Genomic DNA, 22,855 nt, shown 5'->3' with positions numbered 1-22,855 from the left:
CCATTGCTCTAGTAGATTCTTTTCTTCTCCCATATCTATGTATACTGCTTTTTACTTAATCTTATTATTGGAAGAGTAGAAAGATGATGGCCAAGTAAGTTTGTTTTCCAGGATTTAAGAACAAGTGCACTAGCCCATTCTAACTTTTAGCAGGGCCCATTAGTTCTTTTTGGATGACCTCTAGGGCTGGAGGCTGGTGACAACACCTCCAATGCCATCTCCATCCTGTTGAGTAGGTCCTGAATCCCAAACATTATTCCCTAGTACTGTGGGTAATGCCAGACAATCAGTTCAGTCTGCACCATTAACCTCCAGGGATTAATAGCTCTCTGTTCAATTGAATGTACCCAGATTAGTCCCTGTGGTGAGCCACCTGCCAGGACTCAGCACATGACAGGCAAGCTAAGAAGCTAGTAAAAGGTTTAAAGCTCAAAGTTGGACTGAGCAATCAGGATATTTTTCTTCCACAATTTATAGCTACTGCGGCAATGACCTAATTTTTCATTCCTGTTGTTTTTCCCTTAAATTTTGTGGCCTGATTTACCTGATAGAATTCTTTTCACAAAAATTAATAGAAGTGATTTCAATTTCACCATCATAAAATTGGAAAACATACTGCATTCCAACATATCCTTTAAAACTTCATTAAGTTCCCACTGTGAACACTTGATATATATTGAAATAGGAGTTCTTGGCCTCAAGCATGTAAGGATTAGACTTTTTTGTGCATGATAGAGACCCTCAACCAGTAATAGGAAAGCATGTAGGGAGCTCCAGCTCTTTACATAGTTTACCTAAAGTGTACAAATCATAAAACCCAAGCTTTACTTGCCATAGTTGGTGTATTGATGTATAGAGTGGCATGAGGTTATCAATTTGCATGCTTTAAAAGGGATATGTGTTTTGTTATCAAACAAGGTAGACTAAGGAACAGATGTATTCTGCTTCTGCCTGAAACAACCAAAATTAAAAGACAAAATAGATGATAAAACAGTTTTCAGGACACTGGATACCAGCCAATAAAGGGCAGTAAATCCTGAGATGGGAAGCAAGCAAGGTGTGTTATGATTTCCCCAGCTTACTGCTTGAAGCATCCTGAGACTGCAGTGCACAGAAAGAAACCTGAGGCAAAGCTTATTAACTCCCCAAGTTGGGTAGGCAGAGCTGAAAATTTGGGGTGAACAACATGGCTAGATTTTGCCAGATAGAATCCTGGAGAAGAGAGAGCTACACAGAGAGATAATTCCAGAGACTTCAGAGGTACTTCTCAGATACTGAGCAGAGTACTTACTGATCATATGTGAGAGAAATCTCCCCAAGGCTGGATAGAATTATCTCAGAAGAATGGAGGGAACCATGCTCAGTGTTCACACTGGAATAGGAATAGTGCCTGTTTCCATCACCTAGAGAAGAAAACCTCACAATTCATGGCACACTGGCAGAGTGTTCAGAAGGATCTTGCTTCAGCAGTGGGAAATAATTAGCCTTAGATTAAAAGTTGCCCTGTTCCTACATCCAGTGGGATATAAATCTTTTTTAAAAACCTTAAAAAAAGACCCTAATGGATCAAACTATCTCTTAGTGACCAAACTGTATTTAAGAATAAAGATGCAGATGTAGAGAATGGTCTTGACACAGCGGGGGAAGGGGAAGCGGAGATGAAGTGAGAGAGTAGCACTGACATATATACACTACCAAATATGAAATGGATGACTAGTGGGAAGCTGCTGCATAGCACAGGGAGATCAGCTTGATGCTTTGTGATGATCTAGAGGGGTGGGATAAGGAGGGTGGGAGGGAGGCTCAAGAGGGAGGGGATATGGGGATATATGTATACTTATAGCTGATTCACTTTGTTGTACAACAGAAACTAACACAAAATTGTAAAGCAATCATACTCCAATAACGATAAAAAAAAAAGGCAAACATTTATTGCAGGGTAGATCTGCTGACTGTTAATTCCCTCTGGTTTGTTAGTCTGAGAAAGTCTATTTCTCCTTCGCTTTTGAAAGATTTCACTAAATACAAATTTCACTGAATATAAAATTCTAGGTTGGTGTTTTTTTTCTTCCCACACTTTGTTTCATTCTACTCTTTTCTTGCTTGCATGGCTTCTGAATAGAACTGTGCTCCAATTATTCCTTATTTCTTTATAGGTAAGATTTTTTTTTTCTGACTTCTTTCAAGATTTTTTCTGTCTTTGGTTTTCTGCAGATTGAACATGATATGGCTAGGTGTAGATTTTTTGGTATTTATTAAACACTTTGTGTTATCCAAACTTCCTGGATTTGTAATCTGTTGTCTGTTATTAATTTTGGAAAATTATATGTCTTTCTACTTTAATCATTTTCCTGCTTCATTCTCTCCTTATTCTCCCTCTGATATTCCATTTTCATGTGTGTTATACCTTTGAAAGTTATCCCACAGCTCTTAAATTTCTGTTTTTTTAAAATTCTTTTGTTTTTTTTTTCTTTATATTCAGTTTGACATTGCTTCAGCTCATGTCCAGTCAACTGATTTGCACATCAAAGGGCTTCATTTCTGTTACAGAGTTTTAGATTATCCTTTCTTGGAGTTCCTGTTTCTCTGCTTACATTCTCATTTGTTTTTTCATGTTGTCTACTTCCCATTAGAGCTTTTAAAATATTAATCAGTTATATTAAATTTCTTGTTTGATAATTTCAACATCCATATCATACTTGAGCCTAGTTCTGGTACTTACTTTGTCTCTTTACACTTTTTTCTTGCCTTTTAGCATGCCTTTTATTTTTGTTGGAAGCCAGACACAATGCTTTGAGTAGTAGGAACTGAGGTAAATAGGCTTTTGGTGTCAAAGTTAATGTTTATCTGACTGTAGCTGTTGGTTCCAGATGCTTTAAATTCCTCTAGTGTCTGTTTTTCTCTCCTCTGTTGACCTTGGAATTCACCAAACACTTCTCAGAAAGAGTCTGCGTCCTATAGCTCTGTCATCTCTAATCCACTGTTACAGTGGAGCATTATTGGAATGGTGGGAATGGTGGGAATGTGTGGGGGAGGGGAAGCATTCTATAATTTTGTGATTAAATCTCAGTTGGCCTGTGTCCTCGGATTGTGACACTCAAAATTGTTTCTTAGGCATTTTTCCCTTCTTAGATGAGACACAAGGGCTACAGGGAGCTGAAATGAAAAAAAAAAAAAAAAAAAAACGCCCTTCCTTCTAGTGGGATGAGGCTCTGGTAAAGTCTCCCTTGGAGAATAGTTCTTTGTCATGGGGAACACTCTGGGTATATTATGTAACAGTTATTCAAACCTTTCCAGAGGCACCAGGAGGAGATCTTTTTCAGATCTTCAGTGTGAGAACTTGGGGGGGTTTCAGGAAGTAAAACCCATGGAAACGTGGGTCTCCCTAAAGACTGTGCTCCCAGGAATTTCTCACTCTCATACTTGTCCACACTTAGCCTCCAACAATTTGTCAAAATATCGCTCCAGAGGCTTCTGCTCCTAGTAAGGAAATCTCAGCTCCAATTCTCTAATTTTACCTATCTCACCAGGTTTCAGGGTAGCAGTTTGCCCTGCGACCTCATAACGCTGGTGGATCAATAGAAGTCATTAATTTTTAGTTTGCTCAACTTCTTCTTGTTTTAAGAATGCAAGTTACTACTCCTAACCTTTTTATTGTTTGAGTAGATTCTAGAAGTTTATAGAGGGTAATATTTTAAAAAGCAGTGTTCTAGAAGAAATAAGTCAATAAATCCTTACACTTACTGAGCACTGTGTCATGTCCATTATATACAGTCTATTATTTAAAGGATACAACAATTCTATAAGATAGTTGTCAGGAAACCTAGTTTCCATTACTGTATGCTTTTCACTAATTCATGTTGCCTTGTGCTACAGAAACCTCAGTCTTTCACATTTAAATGGAAAAAATTAAAGGAAAATATTTCATTCAGCAGAAAATATTTTGTTCAGTAGGATTAAACTGTATTAATTACTAAAACACTGTTTGACAAGCAGATTCCATGTTGAGAAAAGGACTTGAGGCTTCAATCAAACTCCCTTTTTTCTTCTGTTTTGTCTTTAAATGAATTGCATCTTATGCATACACCTTTAGAATAAGAATAGGATATTTTCTTAAAAAGTGAAATGGCAATTTATTTTTCAAAAAGGTCAATTCTGAGCAACTGGCAAAACTTGCTATTTTAGAAATATATTTCAAATAAAAGGACATTTGATAGGACAATTTCTAGGACAGAGGAAACCTTAATGACGTATGAGAACTGTACAAAAAAATATTGTAACATATGGCACTGTATTTTCTTCAGGAAAGCAAGCCTCCTGGGACCCAGTTCTTTGACACTAATCACAGCAGTAGAGATGATGATGGTTCTTGTTCATGACTGCTCTCCATGTTGAGGGCAAATACACAGAGTAGCTCCCTTCTCCAACCCAGCTGGGAACCTGACAAGTTCATCTCTAAGATTGGTTTCACTATTGCTGATTCCGGAGGCTTTTCACACACATTTCTAAAGATTAAATCAGAGAACCATTTATTTGAAGGCAAGTGAAAGCTTCTCTTTAATTGTTGTTGTTTAGCCTCTAAATAATAGTTCTGAGGTTTGAGGGAAAGTCAGGTAAATAGGAGACGGTCCTAAAGCAAATTTGAGCATGTACAATTAGGTTTACGAAGTCAGTATCTAAATAAGACAATGAACATAGAGCCCCATCGAATTTTTTATCATCATATGTACATAAACTGCATCACAAATTTAAGAGACAATGTGGAATAAACCCACATTGTGACCAGACTGTTTTCAAGTGCCACTGAAAGATTTTAATCAAGAGAACATGGGCAGTATGGATGGCAGAATTTTGTGTTGTAAATACATGGGCTGGTCTAAGGAGGCTGATAGCACAAAATGTGGAGATCAATCAGGAGTAAGGAAAGAATGGGGGCCAATTTCTCCAATATTTCTAAAGGAGGATGGGAGAAGGGAGGGAAAGTGGCATTAGATGACAAAGTATTTTATTTTTAATTATGAAGTTGATTTGTAGTAATCTCTTTTGAAAGGCCTGTATTCTTCTTAGCCTTGTCATTATTGGCCTGGGAGAAGTTTAATGTCGCTCTGAGATTTACATGGAAAGCTGGTGCCTCAGAAAGTCTCTGTGCTTAATGCAACTCAGACTAGCAAGTCACAGGGAAGCTCACCAGCAGAGCTGCAGAGCAAACTCAGGGGGGCCACTCTGACCAATGGGTTGAGCAGTCTCCTAGGAATAGGACCAAGAACACGAGAGAAACAGTGCCCTGTTGGATTGCCTGATTGGGCAAAGTTGCAAGGTGGGCGGACTGAATGCTATAAACAAGGACAAAGGAAGTATTATGGAAAAGATGTACATCAAAACTTCTAAAGGTTGCCTGTAATTTTTTTTCATCTGGAGAAGTCATGCTTCTAACATTTACAGAGGTTGAAATTTTAACCTGGTTAAACACACTTTGGCTCTTTCCTTTCTTAGCTGTCACTAGGCATTTATAACTAACATCAAAACAAAATAAGTTCATGACAGATTTTCTGAAATAACTCTTATTATGGATGTTCTTCAGAAGGCAGATTATTGTGAAACCAAAAATGTACTCAAGTTGATTCTTGATTATACTCACTAACAGGGAGGAGAAAGGGGCAAACAATCCAAACCATAGAAATGCCTTATATGATATTTTTTCAGAATGTGTACTTTCATAGTTTTGCAGAGTTTCTCTCCTTAAAAGCCCTTTAATTGTTCCCATCACCTGTAGGACAAAGTCCAAAATCCCTAGCGTGCCCTTTGTGATCTGTTACCTACCTATATTCCCATAGGTCTCAGTTCTCCAGTCATACTAAATTATCAGCAGTTCCTTTTATCTCCGCAGCTTTCTTGTCTATGGGCTAAAGTGTGGCTGAAATTCCCTACTCCTCTGTTTCCACTTGACAAATGTTTACTCTGTCATCCATTATAAACTCAGCTTCTCCACTGTAAATATTTTTCCTCCCTCTGGTTGAATTCACCAGAGATACTAATAAGCTCTACTCCACATTCTCTCAGAATCTGGTCCCCATCTCTGTCTCAGGACTCATGACACCACAGAATAATTGTCTACTCATACAGACAAAAGTGTGAGCTACTTGAGGCAAGGTACCAGTCGAAATTCCTAGGGATCCCAAACAGCAGCATAATGAATGGTAAATGGCCAAAGGACTGAGTTATGAAGAGACAGGTGGATCAGAAGGCTGCAGGCAGAGAGATACTCTGGGATGTGTCTTTTACAAGAGATAATCCACAAACAAGTTTTTGTTTGTTTATTTATTCTAAATATCAAACCCAAATTTTCTTCTATATTAATCCAGCTCTTCTCCCCCAATCTGGTAATTAGAACTTGCTTTTACAGGCATAAATTTAAAAAGTGAACATAATTTCACATAAAAAATCATCAAATATTTGAAATATCAAAATATTTGAAAAAAAATATTTGAAATCTGAGATCTGAGGGAAGTTACCTACATTCTCTGGGACTCAGTTTTTTTGTTTCTTTTTACAAATCTTTCAGTGAAACCATTATAACATCAATCTCACAGGGTTATAGTGAGGATCAAATGAAATGAAGCACTGAAACATAATGCAGCTAAAAAGAGCTATTATGCTATTTTGACTTTATTGTTGTTGTATTGTTTGAATATTCCTATTACACCCCCTACTCTTTCTCCAGGTTCATTCAACCATTAATCATATAAAATTTTCTCCAACATCCTGACTGCCGTCTTGCTGATGCCCTCCAGTTTGTCAAAGTTCCTCTAGTACTGGTGTCCAGAACAGCACCCATTGTAACAAATGTGGATGTACCAGCACAGACTTCAATAGGATTATTTCATTCCTTAATGAGATACCAGTCTTCCATTAGAGCAACAGCATTTGCATTAGTTTTTTCTTGGCAACTCCATAACACTTTTTATTTGTATTGAGTTTACAGTTAACTATATCTCCGTGGTCACTTGTGAATGAAATGCTTTAATCCAGGTCTCTAGTACTCTAATCTTGTACCATCATTCATTTTGAGCAAATGTGTTAAATTAAAATTTTAATCCAGGGGCTTCCCTGGTGGCGCAGTGGTTGGGAGTCCGCCTGCCGGTGCAGGGGACACGGGTTCGTGCCCCTATCCCGGAGGATCCCACGTGCCGCGGAGCGGCTGGGCCCGCGAGCCATGGCCGCGGAGCCTGTGTGTCCGGAGCCTGTGCTCCGCGACGGGAGAGGCCACAGCGGTGAGAGGCCCGCGTACAGCAAAAAAAAAAAAAAAAAAAAAAATTTTAATCCAGTTACATTTCTTCTTCTTGAGCTTAGCTCTTTGTTAACCTCCTCAAAGTATAAGTTCAACAGAACATTAGCAATCATTTTGTGCTTTGAGTGAGAACATAAAATATAAAATAAAGAAAATAAAATTTTGACCTGGATTGTGGAAAGAATTCAATGACAGAACATATATAAAATTCCAAACATATTGCTCAGAACATAGTAAGTGCTTAATAAAATATACTGTTCACTTTGTGTGATATTAAAATTTGATAATCAACACCTTATGTTTTCTAGGATAGGACCCAGATAGAATACTTCTCAGTAATAAAAATGAAACAGAAATCAGTCAACTATTAATATTGTTCAGGAATGGCTTTATAATCAGCTATGAATCCATTTAATTATACTATTATATGTACTTTCTGATTACCTTATATTGATATTATAACTACCTTTGGTTATGCTGTCCTTTACGAAATGGACCGCCAACATTTGGGTATACTTTATGAGCTCTCCTACCTTGTTTGATGGTGGTGTGTGTGTGTGCATATGTGTGTGTATGCGTGCTCACGCACACATGTTTTCCAGATGATTGTCCATGGCTACAAGCATAGGAGGAGTACATTCATGGAAAGAATTCATTTTCTGCAGTCCCTCTTCTCTCTGCAAGGCCCTGTTTTCTCCTAGGTACTTAACCTGTGCCACTTTTCTGTAAGGCACTGCCTTGAGCTACAGGTACTGAATCTGCTAAAATGTTAGTAACAGATTCATGTTTTAATTCTCCTGTAAATGTTTTCACTTTAATAAAAGTCCATTAAGCCTTTCGTGATTCAAAAGAATGATCATATCTGATAGGATTCCAGGTGGCTTAATTTTGGCAAATTCTTCCTAGTCATATCCAAAATATCTCCATGGATTTAGAAGTCCATTGATAAAGTGGATAAAGTAGACTATCTATCACATTGATTCATGCATTCGACAAATGTTTACTTATAACACACTCCATGTGTCAAGCACTAAAGACAAATGATGAACAAGACAGATATGGCTCCTTCCTTCATTATGCTCCCAGCCTATTGAGGAAGTTAGGCAATAAACAAATAAGTCCAACATTGGTGGTGACCATACTTTGTAAATATTTTAAGATATTAGTTTACTCCTTTTTAACCTTATATTTCCTTTTTTTTCATTATCAGTGTCCAGGGCAAGTTTGTGGCAGGGGAAAAAGCTAAAACTAGGCTAATATGCAGTTCCCTTCCTAGCTTTTGTTTTCAAATGCCAAAAGCAATTGAGGAAATTATACAACATATTCCAGCAGGAAAGTGGAAAGAACATATCTCTGGAAAAACAAGAAGGGAAAGGCTTTCTTTGAGAATAAAAGCAATAGCAGAGGTTTGAAGGAGAGAAGACTACAGGGTCCAGGAAGAGTAGAGACAGGAACCTTCTGGCAGCATCCTGGGAAGAAAGCTGGTCCTCAAAGAGGAGAGACCATTGAGTCATTGCACCTGTGGAATGGATCTGGAGCAGTCGTGAGCCATGATGACAGTGTCTCCAGAGTACCCTTGATCTTTCCATTAACCTGAGGGGAAAAGGTCCCAAGATTAATTGAGTTTAAAATCCCCTTTATCCTAGGAAGATGGAAAATTGAATTTAAAATGCATATCCCAGGCATGCTTGAGTTCCTTTAACAAAATGTGTAATTCTATAAATACTATGAATAAAATAAATAAGGTATTATGATGGAAAGTAAGTGATCAGGACAGTGATCTGGAGGCAAAGAAACAGCACCAGACCATTAGATTAAAAAAAAAAAAAAAACCAAACACTCTAAATAGGACTTTTAATTGCTAGATGCAATGGTAAGACTTTTGAGAAGCAAATGCTACAGGCTTGCAATGGAAATACTAAGAAAATGAACTGTAGACGTTTCTAGAATTACACTGGAGGGCATATCATCATGTTGGCTACACCAAGCACTCCAAGAGCTCTACACTCAACAGTTAAATAGCTGTTCATTCAACAAATATTTGAGGGTCCACTGAGTACATTCCAGGTAAGAGTATCTGGTGACATTCACATGGATTTGAATCTTAATTCCACTATTTACCAGGTGTGTGACTTTACTTCTCTGTGATTCTGCTCATTGACTTATTAAAAAAAAAAATCCCTTATGGAACTGATGTGAAGGCTAAATGACCTAATGTAATATAAAGTATCTAAAATTATACCTGGTATATGATAAACTCTCAATAAATGCACTAATTAATATTTAAAAATGGGACAAGGAGAGATTAGTTAAATCTTAGACAATACTACGGGTATATTAGCGATGAATATCGAATTTTGAAGAGCCTTAAATGCAAAAATACTTTTAGGCCAAAAAATTTTCTCCCTCCATACCCCCTTCACAAATTTTTACAGAGAAAACATCAGTGGATAAGGGGCTACAAATGTAGTCCTTCACATTTCCATGATGATTATATTCCAGGGTTCTGATGGAATTGAATGCAAAGGTGAACCAAAAATATTGGAAATAGCAGCCCAACTCTCCAGTTCAAATAATGATATTATTTTTTAAAGGTACAGGAAATTAGGAGCTGGGCTATTAATATGAGAAATCAATTTAATTAAAGCAGCTGAGACATAGCTCAATTCAACTCTATAAGGAATCTGAATGATCAACCCCTCATTCTAACCATAAAACTCTGAAAGTGCTTGTATACCTGGAAAAAGAACAACAACGAAAAGGCAATAATTTTATTGACTCCACTTTTATACACAATGAATTCAGACTCCACTTTTATATACAATGAATGAATGAATACAAAATTAAGATTCATGAAAATAAGTGGAAAAATATGATTTGTAGTCAAGAGTGCACAGCCTACAGAAACAGCCTCAGACATGACCCAGTCGTGGGAATTGTTAGTCAAGAATTTTAACCATTTTAAACATACTAAATAATTTGCAAGAAAAGATTGATATAATGGATGAGAGGATGAGGTCATTAAGGAGAGAAATATAAACTCAAAAAAAGAAACAAATGTACATGTTAGAATTGAAAATTATAATATCAGAAATAAAATATTCATTGGATGGGGTTGACAGCAGTTCAGACACTGTAGAAAAAAGAATTAATGAACTTGAATACTTTTACAATATTCTTGTCAAAAATTCATAACTTGAATCTAATCATTAGAAAATATCAGACAATTCCAAATTAAGCAACATTCTACCAAAAGAAGCCCTGTCTGTCCTCTTCAAAAACATAAGGTTATGAAAGACAACGAAAGATCGAGTACTATTCCAGATTTTAAAACAAAACAACAAAAATACATGGAAAAGATTCTGGATCAGAAAAAAAATTTTTTTTTCTTTTGCTATAAAATGTGCGAGTAGAACAATTTGCAATATTTGAATAATAATATTGTACCTACTGTTGTTAACTTCTTGATTATGATAGTTGTACTACAGTTATACAAGACAATGCCCTTGTTTTTAGAAAATGCACACTGAATTATTTGTGTATCAATTTCCTCTCAAATGGTAAACTTTTTTTAAAAAATAAATTTATTTATTTATTTATTCTTAGCTGCATTGGGTCTTTGTTGCTGCGCGCAGGTCCTCCCTAGCTGCAGTGAGCAGGTGCCACTTCTCGTCGCGGTGTAGTAGTCCCTCTTGTTGTGGAGCACGGGCTCCAGGTCCATGGGCCTCAGTAGTTGTGGCTTGCAGGCCCTAGAGTGCAGGCTCAGTAGTTGTGGTGCACAGGCTCAGCTGCTCCACAGCATGTGGGATCTTCCTGGACCAGGGCTCGAACCCATGTCCCCTGCATTAGCAGGCAGACTCCCAACTACTGCGCCACCAGGAAAGCCCGAAATGGTAAACTTTTAATATGATACTACACTACACCTAGAGTTAACAATACTACATTTTTCAATAATGCACCTATTTCAGAATTCTTTAACTCCACTAATTCCAATTCCATCTTGTCTTTCATTGTTAGTCATTATCATTTTTAGCCCACAAAGTAGAGGTTAACATTGTTGTTTACACAGCCACTACTTTTTTAGAATGACCTGCTTGTTTATTTTAGTCTCTTTACTTACCATTATTTCTTACATTTTACATAATGTTTCCTGGATTTTTTTCTTAACTACCACCTTGAGACTTTCCTTTAATCAATATTAGGCAAATTCTTGTCTGAAAATATCTTCACTTCAACCTTATTCTGGAATAATAATTTTGCAGGGTGCAGAATTCTACATTGACAGTAATTGTCTCTCCAATATTATTCCCCTTTCTTATGGCTTTTATGATAACTGTAAGAAAGTCAGCTCATAGTATAATTGTTCTCCCTTGTTGGATTATTTCTCTTTTTTTCCTATGGCTAATTTTAAGATTTTCTAATTGTCTTTGATCTCTATAGTTTTATTCTAATGGATCTAAATGTGAATCTCTTTATTTATCTTCTTGGATTTCATTTTTGCTTCTTGTATCTGATCATTCTTATATTTAATCAGTCTGGAATCAGCCCCTATATCTTTGATTATTATCTTGTCTCCATTCTCTCTATTCTTTTCTTTTAGAAATCTGAATAGATGTATATCAGAATAACTATTCTCATCTCCATGACTCTTACATCCTTTTCCTATTTTCCACCTCTATTTCTATACTTTGACATTTTTGGGGGGGATCAATCTGCCATTTAACTAATTTATTCTTCAACTGTTTCTAATTGCTGTCAAAACTACTGATTTCATGGTCAGTTTCAATTATATATATATATATAATATGCACATATTATTTCTAGGAGTTCCATTTGGTACTTTTTTCTGAAAGTACTGTCTAGTCATTTTTATGGTCTTCTAATCTTTACCAATATTTTGGTCCCATATTTTATCTCTTTAATAATTTTTAATGTAATCACTTTGTATTCTTTATTTATTCCAAAATCTGAACTTTGGGGTAGGGGTTAATTCTCTTTTACATGATTTTCTTGAACTCTTTTTCTTACCTGATTTCCCCATGTGATTTTAATGTTAGTTTGTGTAAGTAATCTGTGAGTATACAGAGGAGTGTGAATTGAGGTATAGCCCTTCAGAAAGGATGTGTTCTTATTCCTACCAGGCACTCTGGTTGGGCATGACAAACCTAAGACCATTTTTAAATTATTATTCCACTTAAGATTTCTTGTATCAATCGGGCAGTGTAAATTCAAATGCCACACATGCATAAGGATAGGACTATGACTACAAATTCTCCATTTGCTGGTGAATAAATTTTTTGTAGCTCTCTTTTTCACCAAATTTGTTGGCTTTCAAGGGTTCTGATTTCATGAGTTCCAACAATGTATCTAAGTGAGTACAAGGCCTTGCCTCCTTCCCAAATTGCCCTTATATATTTTTAAACCTCAGAATGCTTCTCAAAGTATGCCTACAATCAGTTTATGCTCATCACACTGGTAGTCATTTCCCTCTTCAGAATCTGCCTGCTCTCCTTGATTTGAAAACTCAGCTACAGTATTTGAATTTTCAGTCTAGAATTTTTAGCTATTCAGGAGTAAAACTTTTTCAAACTATCTAGACCACTGTATTGTTAGAAGCATGACTCAGAATTGTTTTAATTTCAGTTATATTCATAGTAGGTGTAGAGTATTTATTCTCTTTAACTAATCCATGATTGTCTTGGTCAGTGTGGGATGCTGTAACAAATTACCACATACTAGATGGCTTAAACAACAAACATTTTATTTCTCATGGTTCTGGAGGCTGGACATCTGAGATCAGGGTGCCAGTATGGTTAGGTTCTTGATGAGGGCCCTCTTCCTGGTTATGGTTTCACATGGTGGAGAGAGAGATCATCTCTCTCGTGTCTCTTCTTGTAAGGGCACTAACCCCATTCATGAGGGTTCCAACCTCAAAACCTTATTATGTTCCAAAGCCTGTACCTCCAAATATCATTACAGTGGAGATTAGAGCTCCAACATATGAATTTGGGGAGGGGACACAGGCATTCAGTCCATAGTGATGATCCAATACCATCATTTTCCAACAAAAGACCACTTTTATTTATATTTGTTTAACTTATTTATCTCCTTTCATTCTCATTTTGCACTTCAATTTTTTTCTTTCCTAATGGTCATTCATTCTAAAATGTTTAAAGTATGTTCTTTCATCTTTAGGTGCTCATGTAAAACATGCAGTAATATTTTATATGCATATGTTTTTAACTGATATTCATGCTATTATACTCTAGATCAACTTGATTTTTTACTCTGTCAACTTGAGCTGTTTTTATGGTCTATCATGTTGGTATACTTCTATATGTCCCTTTGTCTCCAATTGCTGAATAGTTTTTATAATGCACACCCCCTATTAATAGCAGTTAGCTCTACTGTCTCCAACTTCCTCTTACCACAAGCAATATTGTAGTGAATACTTGTATGGTCAGGCCACCCAAGATGGCTATTCTCATGTTCTCTGTACATCTCCTGCCCAACAAGGGCCTACTTCACCTACACCCTACTCACATGACTGACTTTCCCTCTTAATCATAGAGCCTAATCAGTAAATGCCTACATACTTGCCCCGGGCTCCAGCTAGTGATTGTTCTAATTTTTAGATCAGAACTATCTCCACAATGATATTTATCAAAGGGGCAGTGAGGGGGTGTGCTCCTCTGCTGGTTTCCCTGGTAACCAATGATCCCACCTCAGTCAATTCCCTCTATAACTGGTAACCTCCCTCTACCCCTGGTAGAGAAGACTGCCACCTTGTCCTGCCTGCTGTCTGCTGCACATAATGTTGTGTCACTCCAGGACCTTGCCTCAGAAATGTAAGATTCTCCTGTCCATTAAATTATTAATATCTCTGTCACTGACTCCAGACTCTTTCAATGATCTTAAGGCTGTGCAAGTACAGGGTTTGCAGGCCTGTGGAGTGCAACCCAACAATACTCTAGTGAGTGTTTTTTAATGGACATGTGAGAATTTCCCTGAAATATATACCTAGGAGGAACATTGCTGGGTGACATTGCATTTATATTTCCAATTCAACTAACTACTGACAAATTGCTCTTTGGAATGGTTGCACCAGTGGACACTTCCACAATGTGTATCATTACACCTCCAAAAGATCTGAGGGAAGCATCTTGTCTTATTCATCCTTCTATCTCTTATAATTTGCCCAACACCTGTCATGTAGTCTTAGCTCAATACATTTATAAACTTCAGCCAGAAAACCTAGTCCATAGAAATATGAAAAAAAGTTGTTTCTAAATATTTGAATGATCTAATAACAAAGTAATACTTTTCATAAAATAAGAATGAGCATTACTAAATTTTATTTTCTTTTTAAGTTTAATAATTTCATTTTAGCTCACATTCTAATGTAAAAAAATTACTATCACTATTGCTTTCTTTCCTCTATCGAATTTCTCTGGGTGAATTATTGACACAACAAAAATCTATTTCATATTATATCCTGTTAAAAAATAGTCTAAAGTCAATGACTCAGTTCAGTTTTCAAATTACCCCTTCCTCCTACTTATCTTTATGTTTCATTATGATGACTTCGTTCTTCAAAGAACTTTGTTTTCTTCATTGGAATCAGGTATATTGAAGATGAAATTGTGTTGTTATGTAAGAAGAAATATTTTAAATTCAACCTATTAACAATGTAACCTCTAGTCTTGATAGCAGTTTCTGAAATACTGTACTTTGGAAAACTTGTAGTTTCTACTGGGAAAGCTAATCTTTTTTCTCTCTCTCTCTAGATTGGTACATGTCCTAGAATTAAGACAATAAACATAAACATTACTTTTTCAAAGACTTTGTTGCTATTTCAAATTGATGATTAATAAGATGTTGTGTATTTAATACCCCATTTTATGAAATTTGAGACCCTAATGCTTCTGAACAATAATACATGACTTTGAGATAGATAGGGGTAATTTGTAGAAACAGTAGTTTACCATTCACTTCTTTTTTTTTTTTTTTTTTTGCAGTACGCGGGCCTCTCACTGCTGTGGCCCCTCCCGTTGCGGAGCACAGGCTCCGGACGCGCAGGCTCAGTGGCCATGGCTCACGGGCCCAGCCACTCCGCGGCATGTGGGATCATCCTGGACCGGGGCATGAACCCGCATCCCCTGCATCGGCAGGCGGACTCTCAACCACTGCGCCACCAGAGAAGCCCTACCATTCACTTCTATTTCCTTTAAGATATATGCTTTTTCTTTGTTTCTAGATGATTTTTTTTCTGTGTAACTGCTATAGTCATCTTCAATTTTACAATCTTTGTCACAAAGTAAGTGCATTGATATCTTGTGCTTTTATGTTTGTGACACTTTCAGAGCTTTTCATAAACATGAACTAATCTATACCCCTTGTGAAACAGTATAACAATATTTGGTTCTCATTTAAACTAGTTAAGTCTCTGTTGATAAAATAATATTTTTGTTGATCATGGCTTTATCCCCAGCTTCATAATAATAAATAATTATTTAAATAAAACTAACAGATCAAAAATGTTGCTTGAAATTATTCAAATTATTTGTTTCCAAAGTAAGAAGGGATCCATCCCTACTTTGCTGCCACTGCTTTAAGAATATGTCAGAATACAAAATATCACTGAAGAAGACTTGATGGACCAGCTAAATTAGAGTATAGGTTCGATTGCTGGACCAAACACAAAATAAAAGTTATTTAAACATGACAGAACATTATTTCTCTCTCATGTAACAAACTAGATTGAAGAATCTCAGTGCTGATATGAAGGCTAGACAGTGTCAGGGACCAGGCTTCTTCTATATTGTTGCTCTGTCATCCTAAGTTTTGATCTCATCCATGTGATCCAAAAATAATCACCACCATATCCACATTCCAGGTCCAGAAGGGGAAAGGAGTAGAAAGGAGGCAAGAGGCTTGCATCTTCCTTTGAAGGTCATGAATCAGAGGTGGAAAGTATCACTTCTAATAAAATCTTTTTGATCAAAAATTCATGTGGGCATGCATAACTCCAAGAAAGAATTGAAAATATAATCTTTATTCTAGGTGGCTATCTACCCAGCTAAAATTCAGGAGCTCTATTAAAATAGAAAAGAAGAATTGATATTGGGAAATAAGCAGCCATATGCTCCATAGATTGTAATTTAATTTCAATTTATATTCCCCATCCAGAATAAATGAGACTTAAAAATGTATGAAAACAATCCTAACATTTTATTCACAGATAAAGAGGTGGTAAGCATGAATGAGCTTTCCATTTCTGTGAAGATTCCATTTTGTCAGCCACAAAACTCACAGACTTCCAGAGTAATAGTAAACAGAGGTACAAGTTTCCTATCAGTGGAAGAATGATTCAAATGTATTCAAAACTCTTGATTTTTATCTTCCAAGGTTATTTTTACATTGTATAAAAGAGGGTCTCTACCTTTAAAATATAATTGCTGTGCAATTCCTTATTTTGGGGTGAAACAGCTCCTGTTTTGTGCCTGATGAGCATGATGCAGAACTCTAGGTATTTCTAGACAAGTTTTGAGCAGGAGCAGAGCTCGGAAATGCAATAGGCAGGATGGGAGAGGTGAGCTGAATTCTAACTATCTGGCATAATATAGTCAAGACAACAGATGATTAAAATTCTCCCCACTTTTTTTCTATAGCTGGTGCTGTTAGTGCCTGTCAAGATTCCTTTTAGTGCCCTAACAAGTTCATACACTAACTACTACAGACATCGGGTGCTGAAGCTTACGTCTGCATCTTCTCCAGAGGATCGCCCTTAGTTGATAGCAGCTGCCTTACTTGGATATGCCTAGGTTTTACCCTGGCCCAATCCCAATGACTAGCAGGGTATTTAAAAGCCCAGCCCATTGCCTCCAGGTGGATCAAACTCTGTAAAGTGATTTACTCTCCAGCACTTCCAGTAGGACCAGACTGAGAGTAGACTTCCTCCTAGAGCCAGACCCTGTTTAGCTTCTTCTCTTCCCTTATCTCCTCTCCTTCAATAAATTCCTGAGATCACTCCTCCAATAAATTGCTTGTGTAAGAATTCCCATCTCAGGCTCTGCTTTTAAGGAGACCAAACTAAGACATTTTTCTTCAAGTAGGCTTAGTTTGTGTTAACGTGAGATGTAATCAGACATACAGCGATACCATGATCAATCCATGTCATCATCAACAATTATTTTGATTAGGAACATCCAAATATCTTCACTAATGATTCACTTAATCAGAAAATAATGTATGTGGACTTCATAGCACAGATTAATATTGCCTATTTAATCTATTCAATAATAAATATTTTTAGCCATAAAAGATGTGGAGTTATAGGCCTAATGCTAGTCAATAAATAACTTTATTGTACAGTAATGTACAAACATGTAGAATAAAATTCTACCATAGTGTTATGAGAACAAATACTAATTACATAAAATACAGTCATGTTATTATGAGCTAATGAAATGGCCCAGGTGAGCCTACTGCAAAGAACAGGAGCCAATCTCCAATTATGCTAGTATATACCCAAATTTGCATTATTGCAATGCTATAATTACAGGGTGTCCTTTATATGATTACCTGAACATTCTTAAGATCTGCAGGATATATTTCATCTTGGAGCATCTCAATTCTGACTCTGCATTGCATCTAATGCTCAGTGTTAAATTTAATAGTTTATGGAAAAAAACATATTTTTCAAAAGCCCATGAGATGTAAAAATTTCCCAGAGTTTAACTACATAGCCCAAAGTTTTAGAATATTTCTGATAAATAATATGTATTTATAAAATATTATTTCACACTTTTTATTGGGCGTTTTTATTTTTAACTAAATCAGTTTCACTTAAAGTCATGTTGAATAAGTCATATTGATTGAACAGATACCAGTTAATTCTTAAGATTTGTGGTTCAAAGGCAACCACAGGAATTTTAAATATTATTCTGGTTCCTACTCCTGTTTCCAGGAAAAGGGACTACTTCTAGATTAACATTGATGATATCTTCCCTCATCTTCTTACTCATTCTTTTTGATGGAGGTAAAGTGAATGTGTCCACATTTAATGAGTGGGTAGAGACAATCTACTAAAAATGACTAAGGATTCATTCTCTTTTTTTCCATCTCCAACTCTGACCAATGTAACTCAGCAATAAAAGTAAGTGTGTCAGCTTTTCCAATCCAAACTTACTTTTAGACAAGTGTCTAGACTGGCAGTAGGTGACAGTGCCAGTAGGCCCATTTACCTACCATTGTGTCATTACTTTCAACCAAATGTTTACCAGTAATTAAGGTGCAATATTTATCTCATTTTTGGTGTATTTCTGATTTTTTTTAAATCAAAACTAAGATAGAAAAGAGAAGATGGTTATTTATTGACCATGTAAAACCCAAACAGCTCTTATTCATCAAAATCTATTTGTCCCTGCTGATATGGTAACTTACTCCCATGAAACAGCCTGATAACCCCACAAAATGTATGACTGCACTCAGCTCAGGGCACTTCAGCACAGGCAAATGTATTCTCTGTATTTGCAATAAGCCAACGGATAAACCCATTTGGAGGCTAAGTGAACTTTTACACTTGAAGAAATCAATAATACTCTTTACTCATACTTTTAAAAGTGAGTTTATTTTTCAAAGTTGGGCTCTCAGAAGTCTATAATTAAAAAAAATTCTTTGCCTCAAGAAACTGTTCAATATTTACAAATAATATTCATAACAAAACCCTGAACTATCATTTTCTTTTTCTTCTATATTTTAAAATATTGCCTGATCATTGCTGAAGTGTTTTTTAACATTTTTTAGAAAGTTATTTTGTTGTATATGATACAACATTTATTCAAACTTGACAAGAAAAAAAGAAAAAAAAACCCATTTTGTGGGTTTCTCAAATGCTATCTACTGACGAAATGGGAAAAATTTTCACCTCTCTTAAAAGTCATCTTTTCCTCTCACTATACACTGGGAAACTTCATCTACTTCATAACTTTGTATTCCATCTCTATATTTTTGACTCATGATATTTGTACAGTTTCATTTTTTCATTAACATATTTACTCATTTGCTCAATCTTATAACACATAAAAAATAATTTTGGAATTGCTTCATCCATATCACTACCAAAACAAACCTTGTAAGAAAAGTTCATATTGTTTTTTCAGTTCTCTTTATCCTTAGAGTGAATCCCTCTGAGGATACAGAATACAGTATTCCAAAGTTACATGGATTGATTTTTTTCTTGTTTGTGGTTATCTTTTCAGTGCGATATGAAATTAAATTTATCTGGTTCTGCTTGTCTTCAGTATGAGGTTTCTTTTCGTCTCCATCTTTGTTGATTTATTTAATTTAATTTATTTATTTATTTTGCAAAATACATGGATCTAAATCAAAACTTTAAAATATACTCAGAGAAACCACAGTCACATCTGTACTCCTTCTACCTAATTCATGTGGTAATCAACTTCATTACTTTCTGGTTCATTATTCCTGTACTTGTTTTAGCTAAATTAAGCAATTATCTATATAGTCTCAATTTTTATTATTTCTTAGCGGGAAGGTAGCATATTATACGTATGCATTCACGTCTTGCTTTTTCCATGTAATAGCATATCCTAGAAATTTCTCCTTGTTACCTTAAAGAGATCTCTATTGTTATTTCTATTTAGTTGGTTTTTAGCAGCTACATAATACTCCAGTGTGTGAGTGTGCCAGAGCATATTAAACTTTCTATGTGGTATTTAAGATGTTTTCCAATTTTTTGTTAATGCCACGAGTAATCTTGTGCATACATTTATTTGTATTTTTACGGGTTGCATCTTCAGACTAAATTCCTAGAAAAGGGGTTGCTGGGTCAAAGAGTAAATGAAACAAAAATATAATTGTATAGCACAGGGAATTATAGCCATTTTCTTGTAATAACTTTTAAAGGACTATGAGCTGCAAAAATACTGAATCACAATTCTGTATGCCTGAAATTAATATAATGTTGTAAATCAACTATATTTCAATAAAAATATACATAATTATAAAAATTTTAAAGAGTACATGAATATATATTTTTTATAAATAATACTAAATTCCTCTTCACTGTGGTTGTACCACTTTGTACTCCCACTAGTAATGTGTGAGAGTGTCCTTTTTCTCTACCTCTCTCAAACAGAGGCTATGGTCAATCTTTTGGCAGTAATTTGACAGGTAAAAAATGATACATCAGTGTATTTTATGTGTTTTTCTTCTCTTTATGACTGACATTGAACATTTTTAATCATATATTAAGGGGCCATTTGTTTATTATTTTGTATACATTTTTCATGACTTTGTCTATTTTTTCTTTTTTTTCCTGTTATTCTCCATCTTTAAGAATTCCCTATGTATTAGGTCAGTTTTTCCTTTATGGTCAGTATGTTATTTTCTTAGCCCTCAGTCATAAATATAGTTTCTTATGTAATCCTCTACTGACACTGTCCAATAGAATTTTCTGCAGTGATGGACATATTCTACATCAGTGCAGTGACTGCTAGCCACATGTAACTATTAAGCACTTGAAATGTGGCCAGTGCAACTGAGGAACTGAATTTTTAATTTAATTTTAATTAATTTTAATTTAAATGGACACATATGACTAATGGCTACCTTTTGGGGAAGCACAGCTTTAGACAGATAACTTAATTTTTTACCTTAAGAATTTATATGTTAGGTGTGATATAAGTGTAAGGTAGCAGTCAGTTTTATATTTTTTCCCATGTGGACACTCAACTGATCCAGTACCATTTATTTAAAAGACCCAGTTCTACAGGGTCATGTTGTAATAAGTCAAGTAACCATAAATATAGTTTTGTTTCTGAATTGTTCTGATCCACTAATCTATTTTTCAATCCATGTACCATTAACACACTAATATAATTAAAATGGCTTTATATTAACCTTAACATATGGTAATATTAATATTCCTATTTTATTATCTATAAAATACTATTTTGGGCCCTTTAATTTTTTACACAATTTCTGGAATTATATTGTCACTTTACACAATGGGGGAATTTTAATTGATACATCAACGTGCAGAGAATTGACATCTTAAAATATTGGATCTTGTGGGCTTCCCTGGTGGCACAGTGGTTGAGAATCCGCCTGCCGATGCAGGGGATACGGATTCGTGCCCCGGTCCAGGAAGATCCCACATGCCACGGAGTGGCTAGGCCTGTGAGCCATGGCTGCTGAGCCTGCGTGTCCGGAGCCTGTGCTCCGCAATGGGAGAGGCCACAACAGTGAGAGGCCCGTGTACCGCAAAAACAAAACAAAACAAACAAAAAAAATATAGGATCTTGCTATCCATGAACATGGTATATCCTTCCATTTATCTAAGTTTTTTTTTAATGTGATAATAATATTTTGTAGTTTTACTGTTAGAGATCTTGTGCACCAGTTCTAGGTGTATTCATAGATATTTAAAATATTTTCATGCTGTGTAAATAGTATGATTTTAAAATATTGCTTTTTTTCTACTTATTTTGTTGCTGGTAGATAGAAATACAATTGATTGTTGTATATTAACCCTACATTTAGAAGCTTTGCCAAATCACTTACTAAGTTAACTGCTGTATCCATATATCTGTTTGTTTTTGCCTTTTTCAGTAAACACAAACATGTCATATATGAATAATAAAAATTTATTTTTTCTTTCCAGTCCTTAACTTTTACCTCTCTTTCTTGATTTATTTCATTGGCTAGGACCTGATGTATTGTTGATTAGAAGTGGCAATAGTCATTTTAGGGAAATTTTTTCTAAATTTATCATTAAGTATGGTATTTGCTGCAATTATTTGTAGATAGCCTTTATCAAACTTTTAAAAAAGCATCCTTCTATCTCTAGTATATAAAAGCTTTTATTATAAATAAAATTTGAATTTTATCAATAATTTTTCACGACCTATTGAAATGATCTTGACATTTTGCTCCTTTATTCTTTTAATGAGGTGAAGTATATTGACTGATATTTTAATATTTCATTTTATAAAATTTCAAAATTACTAGAAAGTTATAAGAACAATCCTAGAAAGTCTTTATACCCTTTAACCAGATTCACCAATTGTTTACATTTTTCTGAATTCATTTTATTATTCCTTTTTTCTCACTCTCACTTACTCTAAAATGTATACATTTTTTTTTCTGAACCATTTGAGAGTAAGCTGGAGACATCATAACCCTTTATCTCTAAAATCTTCCGTGTTATTTCCCAAGAATAAAGATGTTCTCAAATGTAATCAAATAAACTTAACAATGAACATTTCTCCAAATAATGACTTAATTAATTAATTAATTAATTTATTTATTTATTTAAGAATAAATGCATTGCATTTAGTTCAAGTCTTTTTGGTATATTTTCTTGACCTTGATATGTTTTAAGAATTCCTACTAGTTTAGTTTGTAAAATATTCCACAATTGAGGTTTGTCTAATATTTTCCCATGATTAGATTCATGCTATGCATTTTTTGCTGAGAATACCTCAGAAGTAATATTGTGTCCTCAGTGCACCAGGAGATAGATGATGTTAGCCTGTCCCC

Source organism: Mesoplodon bidens (assembly GCF_964165515.1).
Source record: "Mesoplodon bidens genome assembly, chromosome: 2".
Lineage (NCBI taxonomy): Eukaryota > Metazoa > Chordata > Mammalia > Artiodactyla > Ziphiidae > Mesoplodon > Mesoplodon bidens.
The sequence above is the reverse complement of the archived record's forward strand: the minus strand, read 5'-3'. Positions refer to the sequence as shown.